Source organism: Macaca mulatta, chromosome 7 (assembly GCF_049350105.2).
Source record: "Macaca mulatta isolate MMU2019108-1 chromosome 7, T2T-MMU8v2.0, whole genome shotgun sequence".
NCBI classification, from domain to species: domain Eukaryota; kingdom Metazoa; phylum Chordata; class Mammalia; order Primates; family Cercopithecidae; genus Macaca; species Macaca mulatta.
The window spans coordinates 125,110,943-125,125,683 of NC_133412.1; the positions used below are offsets into that span (position 1 = coordinate 125,110,943).

Below are 14,741 nucleotides of genomic sequence, written 5' to 3' on the forward strand. Positions count from 1 at the left end.
GAGAATACTTGCCTTGTATTTGCAGGCTCTCTTTCCAATAATTTATGCTTGTGAAAATAAGTAAAAAATAAATACATTAATTTATATAACACAAAAATAAGACAATTTATACTTGGAGATCAGCTACAGAATAGAAACTAAAGCAGATTTGTTACTTAGGCACAAAATAAACTACGAACTTGCGTCTGTTTTCTTATTGCCTTCATTGTAAAAGGGTTTATAAAAACAAGTTTTTAGAGAAATTTTTGGAGAAATTCTTGTGTATCATCATCAAGGAAATAGAATTTAGAACATTTTGTTTTGTTCTGGTTTTAGTTTTGGTTTTGGTTTTGGTTTTTGAGACCGAGTTTTGCTCTTGTTGCCCAGGCTGGAGTGTGGGTGGCATGATCTCGGCTCACCATAACCTCCGCCTCCTGGGTTCAAGCGATTCTCCTGCCTCAGCCTTCCTGAGTAGCTGGGATTACAGGCATGCACCACCACGCCCAGCTAAGTTTGCATTTTTAGTGGAGATGGGGTTTCTCCATGTTGGTCAGGCTGGTCTCAAACTCCTGACCTCAGATAATCCACCCACCTTGGCCTCCCAAAGTGATGGGATTACAGGTGTGAGCCACCACGCCCGGCCTAGAAAACTTTTAATGATTTTACTCTAAATTTTATAATTTTACTCTAAATTTTATAACTTGAGTCTTCATTAATTTAAATTCTATTGATTCACAATTTGCTTTATTTCAGAAGTGATTGGAGTGGTGTTTAATATTACTCAAAAAATCTTTTCTTTGTAGATAAAAATGGAAGTGTTTAATGCAATAATGTGAAAACAAGATTGTAAGAATAATGCTTAAAATGTTAAAAGAATAATTTGTTTTTGAATATCTTTAAAGTCTTTAAAGATAGCTCTTTACATATAAATTTGCACATGCCAAACAAAAATTGTTTTATCTAGCCTTTCAAGCAGGTCCCCAGAAGAAGTGTTTTATAGCGAATCCAGCTCACATACTATGAGTTAGCCTCAGAACTTAAAAGTAATACATGTATCCCCAATTTGGATGTTTTAGACTGGTCTTTTTCCTTAGTTTGATGACTGAGGTTTGACAACATAACCAGTCCCAGCTAGTGGGTTCCTGGACCCTGAATGAAAGGTAGATTTGTAAGGCAGCTGAGCTTTGGCTGACTGAGACTCGTTTGTTTGAACACGTTCCGCCCTAGTCATGGATACGGTCCAGTAACTGGATAAAGATAATAAGCACTGAACAGCAGATGTTTATCAGACAAAACAGAGATCATCTTTTAACACTCTGTTGCTGAGGCTTTGGTATAAGTTTATTTAACAAATTTTAACCAAACACCTGTTTATGTACCAGATTCTAGGTATTAATAGTCAAATAAAAATAGATATGCCCCCTGTCATGGAGTGTACAGTCTATCTGGGGAGAGGAAATAAACACACACACAATTAGATATAAACCGTTCTCACTTTGTATCTGTTGGGGATTGATTCCAGGAACCCCCTTGGAGACCAAAATCCACAGATACTCAAGTCCCTTGTATAAAATGATATTGTAGAGTTGGCCCTTTGTATCTGGGGGTTCTGCATCTGAGAATTCAACCAACCTTGGATCAAAAATATGGTATTTGTGGGATGTAGAACCTGCAGATACTAAGGACCATGTTTGCAACTAACGCAGGACTGACTGCAAGACTTGAGCATCCTCAGATTTTGGTATCCACAGGGGTCCTGAAACCAGTCCCCTGAAGATATCAAGGGACAACTGTATTTGCATGTAACTTATACAAACCCTCCCCTATACTTTAAATCATCTGTAGATTACTCATAATATCTAATACAATATAATAATTATAATACTTATAATACCTAATACAATATAAGTAAATAGTTGTTATACTATAGTTTTAGAAAATAATTACAAGAAAAAACAGTCTGTACATATTCAGTACAGATATAACCACCCATTTTTTCCAAATATTTTCAATCTATGGTTGGTTGACTTTATAGATACAGAAGGCAGAATATAATTACAAATTATGATACAGAAGTACTCTAAACAATAGGAACAGAAAGCCATGAAACATGAGATACAATTGGAAAGACTGACTTTGGAGAGAATTTATAAATGGAAAGGTCCAGGTGAGCATCAGAGATTTTGAGCTCTTAGAATAATGTTCCTTGAATGGTTCTTATTCCCTCTTTCTGTTTCATACTATGTAGGCAGTGGAAGATGCCTTCACCATGAATTTTACCTGTGTTACTGCCAGTATAGGTGTCAATCTTTCTCAACCAAGACATCGTAAATTTCCATAGCCCCGATAAATTGCAACTGTTGGGGCCATGGAAACATAGGAGCTGGGCTGCTTAGGAGAACCTGAGTTCTTTGGGTGGGGTGAAGGGTGTGGTATCTATACATTTCATTAGGATTAGAGAGATATTGGTTCTGCTGCAAACATTGCCAAGAAGTCACCATATTCCTCTGAATAAGTCACTTAACTTCATTGAATCTCATTCTTTCTCCTATAAAATTAGAGAATTCAGATGAGGTCATCTCTGAGGTCCTTTTATATTCAGTGTCCTAAAAGGCTGTATCGTATAGTGAAAAAATGTACAGACTCAGGAACCAGATTGTGAGGGGTGAAATCCCAGCTCTGTCACCTGCCAGCGATGTAACTAAGTACATTTCTTAACTTCCCTGTGCATCCTGTTCCAAAACTGTAAGATGGGAGATAAAATAGTTTGCACCTCATAGTGTTGCGAGAATTCAGTGAATTAATCTAGTAAAGTACTTAGTGCCTGCCTCATAGTATGTAAGAAGTGTTAACTGCTATTACTATTCCCTGAAAGAAGGTCACTTCTTCTAAGGACTGGACTCCTGTAGAGGCAGAATACTCAAGACCCTGGAGTGAACATATAAACAAAATATTGTATGGGAACCAATAACTGACATTTCCACAATTCTTACCAAACCTCACTTTGTGTTAGGCATGTTTTAAAGCACAACTTTTTATTGTTGGAAGAAGGCTCAAACCACAGAATGCTTTATTTCATGCCCACTTCTTCCTTAGCACACAGGCAGGTAATTAAGCCCCTGAGGATGGGGTGCACACAGGATACTGAACTAGTGGTTTCTTCATAATGCTTTCACACCTGTGGCCAGGACAACAAAGCAGGAGAAATCGATGCCATTATTTCAGAGGCCGAGAGGTAGATTCTCTTATGCCAATGGGTTTTTGCTCTGCTTAAGCAACATGAGACCTCATAAATTAAACTTGAAAAGGATTTTTCAAATTATGAAAAAATTCATTAAAAATGTATAAGCATTAACTTCAGTTGACTTACTGTATCATAGAGATTCTGTTTTAATTAAACCCATACAGATTTGCAATAAACAGTATCATTTTCTCTTCATTTCTTAACACACCCAATCTCTGAAACTCTATCATTTTGTTCCTTCACACCATTTTCTTTAGCATTTTCTTCATAAATGATACTGCCTGGACTCAGTTATATTATGATAAATGGTTATTAAATGTTTAATAAAGAATGAATTAGTAAGACTTTTTACATTTCTTCCATGTTCTGTGTGTATATACATGTTTGTGTAATCCTCTGACAGCTAAAACTCTGACAATTCAGACCACTGTGATTTGGGGATGGTTGAAATAATGGAGATTACACTTTCTTATAAAAGAGAAGAAACTACTTTTTCTGTGAGAAACTAGGATACTATCATGAGAAAGAAATTGCTTGTGGATCTTATAAAACAGAAAATGTAGCTTTTTAGATAAAAGGAAAAGGAGAAGAGAAAGACAAGAAATTAAGTTTCCTTAGCAAAAAGTTTCCTTAGCAAAAATCTAGTTTCCTGAAACTTTTCTGGAGACCAGAGCACTAGAGTCTCTCAGTGTTTTTCGCTATGGATGACTCCCTCTTTTGGGGATGGTGGTAGTTGGCGAGGGGGAAGACTCCAAGGGATAGTAGCAGCCAGCTCTTCTCTCAGCCCTGACAACCACACCCTGGCCTCTACGCCTATCAGCGGCCATCCAACACTGTCGCTTTTGCCTTAGAAAAGTAGAGTTCAACCTTTCTGACAATTTCCACTGCCCCTCCTTTGTCCCTAGCCTCCTGTCTTCCTCCCTTGAGCCTTCTCCCTGTCTTGGGTTTCTCCTCCCTCTCCAAAGACTTTTCAGAAGGAGCTCAGTTTTTCCTAAAGAGTAAGAAACAAAAGAGTCTTTCTGTGGGAGTCTGTTTAAGACATAACGGACTCCTAGTTATAAAAGGCCCTTTCATTCTGTTTGCTGGTATGTGTTTCCTGAGCAGCCGGGGGTGGAAAGTCTCAATAGAGTCCAGTCAAAGATTGCAACTGCAAATTTCCAAGGCTGCAGGGTGGGGGCAGAGAAGAAGGGAAAGCCTTGTGTATAATGCCATGCAGACACTTTCAGCAAGACTTACTCAAGGCAGCCCCAGGAGCTCTGTCTTTAAACATGCCAACATATGTTTTGTTAGCAAGGCAGTTCTTTCTGGCAAATAACTTTCTTTATGGTTTCCCATGTACAGGGTGGTTTTGTTTTTCATAAAATACCCTTATTTAAAAATGACAACTGAGCAGAGAAAATAATAGGCATTAAGCAGGAAATGCTTGGAGCCTGTCTAAAGCTTTTTTCTCTTGTGGGCTGGCGAATTGCTGCCATGGGAAGCTGATGTGTTGATGTGTTGCCGTTTCGTTGGAACCTTCAAGATGGTGCCCAGAGTGAGAGGGAGCATTTCAAAGAGGATTCCTTTTTGCTCTTAGGTCTTAAGTTAGAATTACGTAGGGGTAAGCAAATTCAAATCAGAAAGTTTGAGATTTGGATTTGAACTGTGGAGGTTAAGAGAGGGTTGGTGTAGAGATTCACGTTCTTTGAAACTGTGAAATTGGATGGTTAGTGTTCACTTTTCCCCATACATACACAAATATATGTATACATGTTTACATTTTTATATTCTGTATTGGTAAATATGTGTGTGTGTGTATATATATATATACACACGCATATGTTCTTGATTTTGATTTAAGTAAATAAATATTTGTTTGGCAGACCTTAAATGGATTTCATACTATCTTAGCACTTTCTTAAATAGAGAAATTGCCACCATGTGCCAAGATAATTATGGTAAAAGTTTCACTTTATTTAAAAAATATGTATATAGACATGGAATGGAATATAAAATGTATATGAATTTAAGATAAAATGGAATGCAACCCTTGCTTGGACAGGAAAGGATCCCAGATTCTCTGGGTTAGGGGTGGACTCTTCTCTCAGCTTCAACAGGCTCTGGGACGCCTCTGCCTAGGGCTGATCATGCCCTAGGAACGGGCAACAAAAATCAGAAAGATTCTCTGCTCAGAGATACTGGAATTCCTACTTCCCACCCAGCCTTCATTCTGTAGTTATAAAATTATGATCCTTTCCAGGTCTCTTTTTAAATGTGCATATTTCTTCATAGGCTTAAGCTATTGGTCATTCATACCTTATGAATTACTTTAAGCAACTAACATCATATTGAGATTGGCTTCATAGACCACAGAAGCACCTTTGGGTCCCTAACTGAGGTCCCTTAACAGTTTCGTAGACTAGAGCAAGCCAGTTAATTCACTTGAGCCCCAGTTTCTTAATCTGAAAATAGGAATGATGACACCCACCTAGATATCACATAATAGCTATGAAGTCAAAATGGCAAACTATACATGGAAGACCCCTATTAAATTATGAAGTACTATTTATATATCAGTCATCACTACCAATCATTTTACTTGAAATTAGTAGTACATCATCAGGCTTATTCATTTGAGTTGAGGTTAGTTAATAGAGAAGAATGGGATGGGAGAGGTAATTTTGAAATATAAAACATTTAGGAAGATTGGGCCTATATGTGAGAGTCTTTGGGCCAAAGTGAGAGTCTTTGCTGTCTGAAGGTATAATACTGCAGGTCAGAGGCAAACAGGAAGAGGAAGAGAGTCAATGCCACAACAAACTTCTGCTCTGTGATTCAGCAGAGGAACTTTGAGGAAGAAACAGCCCCTGACAACCTAAGTTGCTCTAAGGAGAAAAGTCCATGATGAGATTCATCTTAAATTGTTAGGCAAGCCGCAATACATAGACTGAGATGCAGTACTACTATACTACGGTTCTGCGCATGGCATTTTCCAAAGCCAGGATCTACCGAAAGTGTGAATAATTGGAGGTAAACACCGGTCTCACTTAGCATCTAGAAAATATCCTGTTCTCGAGCACGTCTGACAATGCTGCCTGTCATTTCTGCTCTTGTGTTCATCATCCTAATAACACACAGCAGTTGTTAAGCTTGCATTGTGTACAGGTCACTATTCTAAGCACTGGACATGAACCATCTTCTTTTATCCCCACAGTAACCCTAAGAAGTATATTCTTTAACTCTCATTTTATAAAGGATTCAAAATCACAGCTAGATAGGAGAGATAAGTTCAAGTGTTCCATAGCACTGTAGGGTAACTAAAGTTCACAATGATTGATTTTGTATTTTCAAATAGGTACAAGAGAGGATTTTTGAATGTTCACAATGCGAATAAGTGATAAATGTTTGAGCTGATGAATATGCTCATTACCCTGATTTGATCACTGAATGTTGTATACATGTATGAAAATATCACTGTGTACCCCATGAATTATTATATCCAATTATATTATGTAATTAATATAATACAATACAATTAACATATACAATATAACATATAATGCAATATAACATATAATACATGTCAGTTAAAAATTTTTCAAAAATGCTCCCATTTTACAGTTGAAAACCTGAGACTGGATGTTTAAGTAACTTGACCAGTTAGTATATGGCAGAGGATCCAGGTGACAATAGACCTGAATAGATTCTGGGCCTCTTTGAGGCTAACCTCTTCCCAACTTATGGTATAGCCATTGTAGGTAAAGATAATTAAAATGTGTACAAGATAGGAAGCGCTCAGAATCTGCTCCTCTGAAAATCAGAGGACGATGCCTTCTTGGGGGCCTGCTGCTCAAATTCTCTTATGCAAGACTTGACATTGAAGTCCTTCATTTTATTTTATTTTTTGAGACAGGGTCTCACTCCATCACCCAGGCTGGAATGCAGTGGCATGATCTCAGCTTACTGCAACCTCCACCTCCCAAGTTCAAGTGACTCTTGTGCCTCAGCCTCCTGAGCAACTGGGATTATAGGCATGCACCACTATGCCCGGCTAATTTTTGTAATTTTTTTTTTAGTAGAGATGGGGTTTCTGGTCTCAAACTCCTGGCCTCAAGTGATTCGTCCACCTCTGCCTCTCTAAGTGCTGGGATTACAGGTTTGAGCCGCCACACCTGGCCTGAAGTCTTAAATATACTTGGAGAAGTGAGGATGAAGTAGGGCCAAAGAGAAAAAGGCTCCAAGGAAGTGATCAGTTGTTTTTGTGTTTAATTTTTTTTTTTTAAGCTGAATAGATGACTGAGAAAACAGAGGTCTAGGGACATTGAGAAGGCAAAGTGTCCATTTTTTAAAAAAGAGTCCACTTTTTTTAAAAGAAACATTATTTAATGAGTTCTCAATCTGATGATGTCATTTTTCTGTCTTCTGAAGTCTCCTGAAATCATCAGTTTGACTTTATGTTTGCTTCTAACACCAAGCTTCACCAAGGAACATTTAAGCTTATTTAGGGAAAAAAAAAAGTCCTGAAGAACAAAGCAAAAAGCAGATTTTAGATCTTAACTTTCACAAATATTCCATCTCTTCCCTTCTAAACAAGTCATAGAAACTATGGACAAAAGTAGACTCCTGTGTAATTAAAAAAAAAAGCGAGAGTTTATATCTGACTGTGGAATGAGTTTTGGACTAATTTTTTTCAGGAGTCAGAGTAGGATGGCCAGGAACAGAAGCCACCTGTTTGGTGCTCAGCACGCCGTGAGAAACCCAAAATGACCTTGATACTTGCCCTTGCCTTCTCAGGTTGAGACAGCCAAGCGTAAAGACGTTCCCCTAGAAACCCCGACCAGCCTGCGCACTGGGCCGCTTGCACGCTGGGGTGGAGCCTCAGGAAGTTGGCGCCATTTTGCTGGGGGGAGGAACCTGGTCTCTCCTGTTGTGGGTGGAACCTGGGATTTGGTCTCTGAGCGTGAAAGCCTCCTAGCAGGACTGTGGCTTTGCTAAGAGTCTCTCTTTCCCTTTTTTTTCTTTTCACCCAACACACCCTGTCCTTCTCACCCTTCAAAGTATCCGCAAGCCTAATTTTTCATGGTTGTGTGACAAGGACCCTGTTTTTAGTTGAACTAAGGAGAAAGCCCTACAACAATGTTTTGTCTTTCCCCGCCGTTAGCAGTTCCATTTGGTCAGATAATTTCATTTAAGTGGACAGTCAGTCCAGCAACATGATAAATAATTTTGTCTAGGATCAAATTTCTATTACTTATCCGAAGCTGATGTCATTTTGAATTACAGTCATCACACTTCTTTACTCTGATCCCATTCTCTCATTTAGTAGTATTAAAATTCTTCCAATTCACGTTTTATTTTGTAAGTCAGGGTCTCATGTTATTTACTCAAAAGTCAGGTCTTTTGAAGTCTCATGTTATTTACTGTTATTCACTCAGTGGGTCTACTTCAATTAAGATCCATTGGGTGAATAACAGTAAAAACGTGAGACCTCAAAAGTCAGACAGGTCTGATTCTTGATTTCATTGCTTCAAATTCTGATTCCAGTTTATCTCCATCAGATAGCCAAGGATCCAAAATGAATTTATATCACTTCCTTGCTAACTGAGGGAGTGCACTGAGCTCTGTATTTATTAGCTAGAGAAAAATTCTTATTCAATATAACAGATTGCTGTATTTCACATAAGTACTATCAACTAAAATTTTCTTTCGGTCTGGAAAAAAAAATGCCTCTTCTAGGTGTTTCCACCATACCCTGGGGCCTGCCTTAGTACAAATCACACCATGTTGAAATTCTGTATTTATGGGTCTGTCTTTACTTTTAGAGTGTAAGCTTCCTAAAAATAGGGACTGTGCCTGGTTCCCTGTTTTATCCCCAGCTCCAAGCACTGCCTGGTACATTAAATAGGCAAGCCTGAAATCTCTTGATGACACTGAGATTTGAAAGGAAAGTAGGCCCAGAGGGCTGGCAGGGTTTCTGTTCAATTGCCCAGTTAGATTAAATAAGGCCACCTAGATGTTTAGAAAGTGATCTGTTATGTAAAGGAAGGCTGAAAGTTTTTAAAATAAAGTCTTCTGGTGGTTTGTTGTTTTGTTTTTTTTGCAAACGAGAAGAAAACATGAGCTGATCCCCTTGTGTAATTAGAATCCTGAGGTTTTCATCATGACTCCAAAACATTTCCTAGAAATACCAAGTCTCCTCTGAAGTCTCTGTTGGGTGTTTGCCTTTCTCTCTCTCTCTCTCTTTTTTTTTTTTTTTTTTTTTTGGAGATGGAGTCTCGCTCCATCCTCCAGGCTTGACTGCAGTGGCCAGATCATGGCTCACTGCAACCTCTGCCTCCTGGGTTCAAGCAATTCTCCTGCCTCAGCCTCCCAATATCTGGGATTACAGGCGCACACTACCACGCCAGCTAATTTTTTTGTGTATTTTTAGTAGAGACGGGGTTTCTCCATGCTGGCCAGGCTGGTCTTGAACTCCTGAACACACCACCATGCCAGCTAATTTTTTTTTTTGTATTTTTAGTAGAGACGGGGTTTCTCCATGCTGGCCAGGCTGGTCTTGAACTCCTGATCTTGTGATCTGCCTGCCTGGACTCCCAAAGTGCTGGAAATTACAGGCACAGTGGCTCACACCTGTAATTTCTAGAAATAGATGTTTTTATTACCAGTGAACTTAAAATTAAGGTGATATATTTTTTTCTGGCTGACAAGAACAGATAATATCATCCTAGCAAATAGTTTTCTAGAGGCACTGAGTCTCCTATAAACATTTTCATTTATCTGTCTAACTGGCATCAGAGCAGCCCGCGCCACAACTGTTGCCAGCCTCTTCTCTCGACGCCAGCCTCATATCGTCCTTGTGTGTTCCACCCTACCAAGGGTAGAGGGATCAAGGAAGCTCCTGTGGCAAACGGATTCCGTTTTATCTCATCCTAAAAAAATACTGTAATGTCATGAAAAATCAAGCCAAAACTGAGGAGGAAGGAGAGATAGACATGACTTTTAGTTTTACCACTTGTCTATTCATTAACCTCACCCACGTCCAATCACTTTTGGCTTCAGGTACATACGGCTTATATTTATGACTAATGCCTGGTATTCTTTCTTTACCTTGGGCCTTGCTTGGAGGAGCAAATACTGCTGGAGCTGCTAGAGGGTTCTGTGATTTACAGGCATGAGCCACCGCGCCTGGCTGGGTGTTTGCCTTTTTCTAGCCTCCATACCATCACAATAACTAGTGAGAACTAAGCCATAGTCTATAATAAATGATGTGCTTTCTTTGTTCTCACCGAACTCTAACATTAGGCATTTTTAAAGACTTTTATTAAAGATTCTGTTCTGTTGTTTATCTATGTGTGAAGCTCAGGAATAAGAAGTATTTCCCAAGCAACTGAGATTACTGACCTTAGGATTTGTAGGACCAATCCTGGGAATTTGAAGTGACTCTGTAATGGTAAAGTATTAGACCTCTGTAAAATGAATCAGACTCGTTTACTTAATCAGGAGTTACCTCAGTTAAAGGGCCAGCCAGCAAGTAACCTGGCTTAGATACAGGGCTGCTTGTTGTTTCCTTTCCAGCTATTTTAAATAGCTGCTGAAATGGGGCCACGGACCATTTCTGTTCCTCCCATTCCTATCTACCCCCAGTGGTGGATGCAGTTCATATCTGCGTGACTCATCTAACATTTGCTGCAGAAGTGAAAAGAATGGGAGGATGCTGAGAATCAAGAAGCACTAAGCAACCTTTCAGGACACACAGGGTTTCTGAAATGGATATCCATAAATCACAGAACCCTCTAGCAGCTCCAGCAGTATTTGCTCCTCCAAGCAAGGCCCAAGGTAAAGAAAGAATACCAGGCATTAGTCATAAATATAAGCCGTATGTACCTGAAGCCAAAAGTGATTGGACGTGGGTGGGGTTAATGAATAGACAAGTGGTAAAACTAAAAGTCATGTCTATCTCTCCTTCCTCCTCAGTTTTGGCTTGATTTTTCATGATATTACAGTATTTTTTTAGGATGAGATAAAACGGAATCCGTTTGCCACAGGAGCTTCCTTGATCCCTCTATCCTTGGTAGGGTGGAACACACAAGGACGATATGAGGCTGGCGTCGAGAGAAGAGGCTGGCAACAGTTGTGGTGCGGGCTGCTCTGATGCCAGTTAGACAGATAAATGAAAATGTTTATAGGAGACTCAGTGCCTCTAGAAAACTATTTGCTAGGATGATAGTATCTGTTCTCGTCAGCCAGAAGAAAATATATCACCTGAATTTTAAGTTCACTGGTAATAAAAACATCTCTCTCTAGAAATTCCATAGTGTTTCTATGCAGAGTACCAATCACCACTCCCTCTCTGTAAGGTGGCCTGTTCATGTTAGCCTCAAGCCATGTGACACTGAATAACTCTCAGCCAAGCAAATGATGCCCTAACCAGACATGAGCTGGTCTTCCGATTCCTTTGTGTGTGCTGCTTTTGGCATATTTGGTTAATACACTGTACAAATATAGTCAGAACATGCTAATTTCTCCTACCAGCGTCAGCTTTGCTTTATTCCAGTGACAAAAAAGCTTTGTCCGGCCCATCCACATTTCTTAGTGAGGAGGACACAGTAACCAGCAGCCTGACCAATCCATACCCACTATCAAAGCAAAATGATTTCAGATGAGAGCTCTCTCCTTGGCCCTACTTTATAGAGGAAACTAGTCATTTTCACAGGAAATAATTAGTGTGAAAAAGGACTTTGTTTCCTAGGGTTTCTTAGCGCAAGCTCTTGTTCTCAGAGACACAAAACTCGGCTTCTGGTCACCATCCTTGACCTTGGTCATGTCACCTGATCTCTCTGTTGTCTCTTCATCTGCAAAATCGGTTTCTGGTTGGCCTCAGAAGTGTTTCCCCAAAACAGGAAGATACAATATAAGTCCTTGAAGGCTACCTTTCACTATCAAATGTATCACTTGTGTTAGTCCATTCTTGCCTTGCTATAAAGAAGTACATGAGTGGGGGTAATTTATACAGAAAAGAGGTTTAATTGGCTCATGCTTCTGCAGGCGGTAAGGAAGCATGGTGCCAGTATCTGCTTCTTGTGAGGGGCTCAGGAAGCTTCAAATCATGGTGGAAGGTGAAGGGGGAGCAGACACATCAGAGAGAAAGGGAGAGAGAGAAAGAGAGTGAGGGAGAGGGAGGAAGAGGGAGGGGGTGAAGAGAGAGAGAGAGAGACCCACCCACACTCTTTTACACAACCAGATCTCACCTGAATTCAGAGTGAGAACTTATTACTGTGAGGATGGCACCAACACATGGTGGTGGCATGCACCTATAGTCCCAGCTGCTGGGGAGGCTGAGGTGGGAGGATTGCTTGAGCCCAGGAGCCCAGGAGACTTCAGTGAGCCAAGATCATGCCATTGCACTCCAACCTGGGTGACAGAGCAAGACTCTGTCTCAAAAACAAAACAAAACAAAAAAAAAGGAAAGAAAGAGAAAAGAAATACAGAAATACAGGTAGCCAGGCTAGTGTGATAGCAGTAGAACAAGGATAAGGGGTTGGATTCTGATTATATTTTGAAGAAAGAGTCCAGGGGTTTGCTGGTAGGTTGGAGGTGAGATGTGAAGCAAAAGGAAGCAGTAAGAAGACTCAAAGTATTTAATCTGAGCAACCAGAAAAAATTGAGCTGCTGTTGACTGCTGTATGGGAAAGACTATGGAGGAGCAGGTTTCGAAAAGAAGAGTTTGGTTTGGGACATGTCAAGTGAAAGGGGCTTATTCACATACAGAGGGTGAGTAGGCAGTGGATATATGGGCCTAGAGGTGAGAGCCAAGATTTGTAACTAAGATACAAAATCGGGAGATGTAAGCAAAGAGAAAGTGTTTACAGCCACGAGAGTGAATGAGATCACTGAGGGGAGTAAGTGTCGACATACACGAATAAAGTACAAACACTCTGAGACCTGGGGATCAAGGAGATGAATCAAACCAAGAAGGGATACTGAGAAAGAAGTGACAGGAAAGCAATACAAGAATCCAAAAAGAAAAAAAAAAAAGAAAGAAAAAGAAAAAAGTGTTGGTGAGGATGCAGATAAATTGGAACTGCTGGTGAGAACGTAAAATGGTTCAACTGCTTTGGAAAACAGTACAGAGTTTTAAAATAAAGTTAAAAATAGAACTAACATATGATTCGGCAATGCCTCTTCTGGGTATATATCAAAAGAATTGAAAGCAGGATCTCAAAGAGATAGTTGCACAGCCATGTTCATGGCACCACTATTCACAATAGCCAGGAGGTGGAAGCAACCCAGATGGCCATCAGTGGATGAATAAAGAAAATGTGGTATATATACACAATGGATTATTAGCCCTCAAAAGAAGGAAATCCTCTTACATGCTACAGCATGGGTGAACCTTGAAGACATTATGCTAAGTGAAATAAGCCAGTCAGAAAAAGATAAATACTGTATGATTCCACTTTTATGAGGTATCTAAAATAGTCAAACAACTCATAGAAACAGGAAATAGAATTGTGGCTGGGCTGGGTATAGTGGCTTTCACCTGTGGTCCCAGCTACTTGGGAGACGGGAGGATCACTTGAGCCCAGTAGGTCAAGGCTACAGTTAGCCATAATCGCACCACTGCACTCCAGCCTGGGGGACAGAGGGAGACTCTGTCTCTAAAATAAATTAATAAAATAAAAATAATTGTGATTGGTAAAAGAATCAAGAAAGTACAGATCACTGAAGTCAAGTGAAAAAAATTGTTTAAGAAAAAGGAAACCATCGACTGTGTTAAATCCTGCTGGGAGGTTGTAGTAGCCTGAATAAATGGTCTCTAAAGTATCGGGTCCTAATCCTTAGAATCCATGAATGTTAACTATAAGGAAAAAGGATGTTTGCAGATGTGATTAAGTTAAAGCTCTGGACATGGAACAGTTATTCTAGATTATCCTGGGGCAGGGGAGATGGTGGGGGGCACCTAAATCCAGTCCTAAGTATCCTTATAAGAGAGGACAGAGATGACAAACAGACAAGGAAAAGGTCACGTGACCACCAAAGCAGCGATTGGAGCAAATTGGCCACAAGTCAAAGAATGTCAGTAGCCATCAGAAGCTGGAAAAGGCAAGAAATGGACTCTTCCCCAGAGCCTCTGGCAGGAGCATAGCTCTGCTGGCACCTTGATTTTGGCTCAGTGAAGCTGATTTCAAACTCTAGCTTCTCTGTTATAGAATAAACTTACATTGTTTGAAGCCATCAGCTTGTGGGAATTTGTTACAGCAGCCACAGCCAACCAAGACAGGGGTCAAATAGGATTAGGACTGAGAAGTGATCATTGGATTTGGCCAACTGGAAGTTGGATTTGCTGGTGACTTGAACAAATGTCATTTCAGGAAAGGCACTGGGGGAAACTATTTATAGTGGATATAAGAAATAATTGAAGAAGAGGAAGTGGACACAGTAAGGATAGGAACTCTTTCAAGTTGTCTATAAAGGAAAGCAGAAAAATAGGATACTGGCTGGGACGGGAAAGCAGAATCAAGGGACAGGTTTTATTTGT

At 39.9% G+C, this 14,741-nt stretch overlaps 1 protein-coding gene across 4 annotated transcripts in view; it reads left to right on the top strand.

Annotated features, from left to right (window-relative positions):
- Positions 1 to 14,741, top strand: part of GNG2 (G protein subunit gamma 2) — a 113,908-nt gene that overhangs the window by 60,122 nt on the left and 39,045 nt on the right. The gene's annotated exons all lie outside the window — the stretch shown is intronic.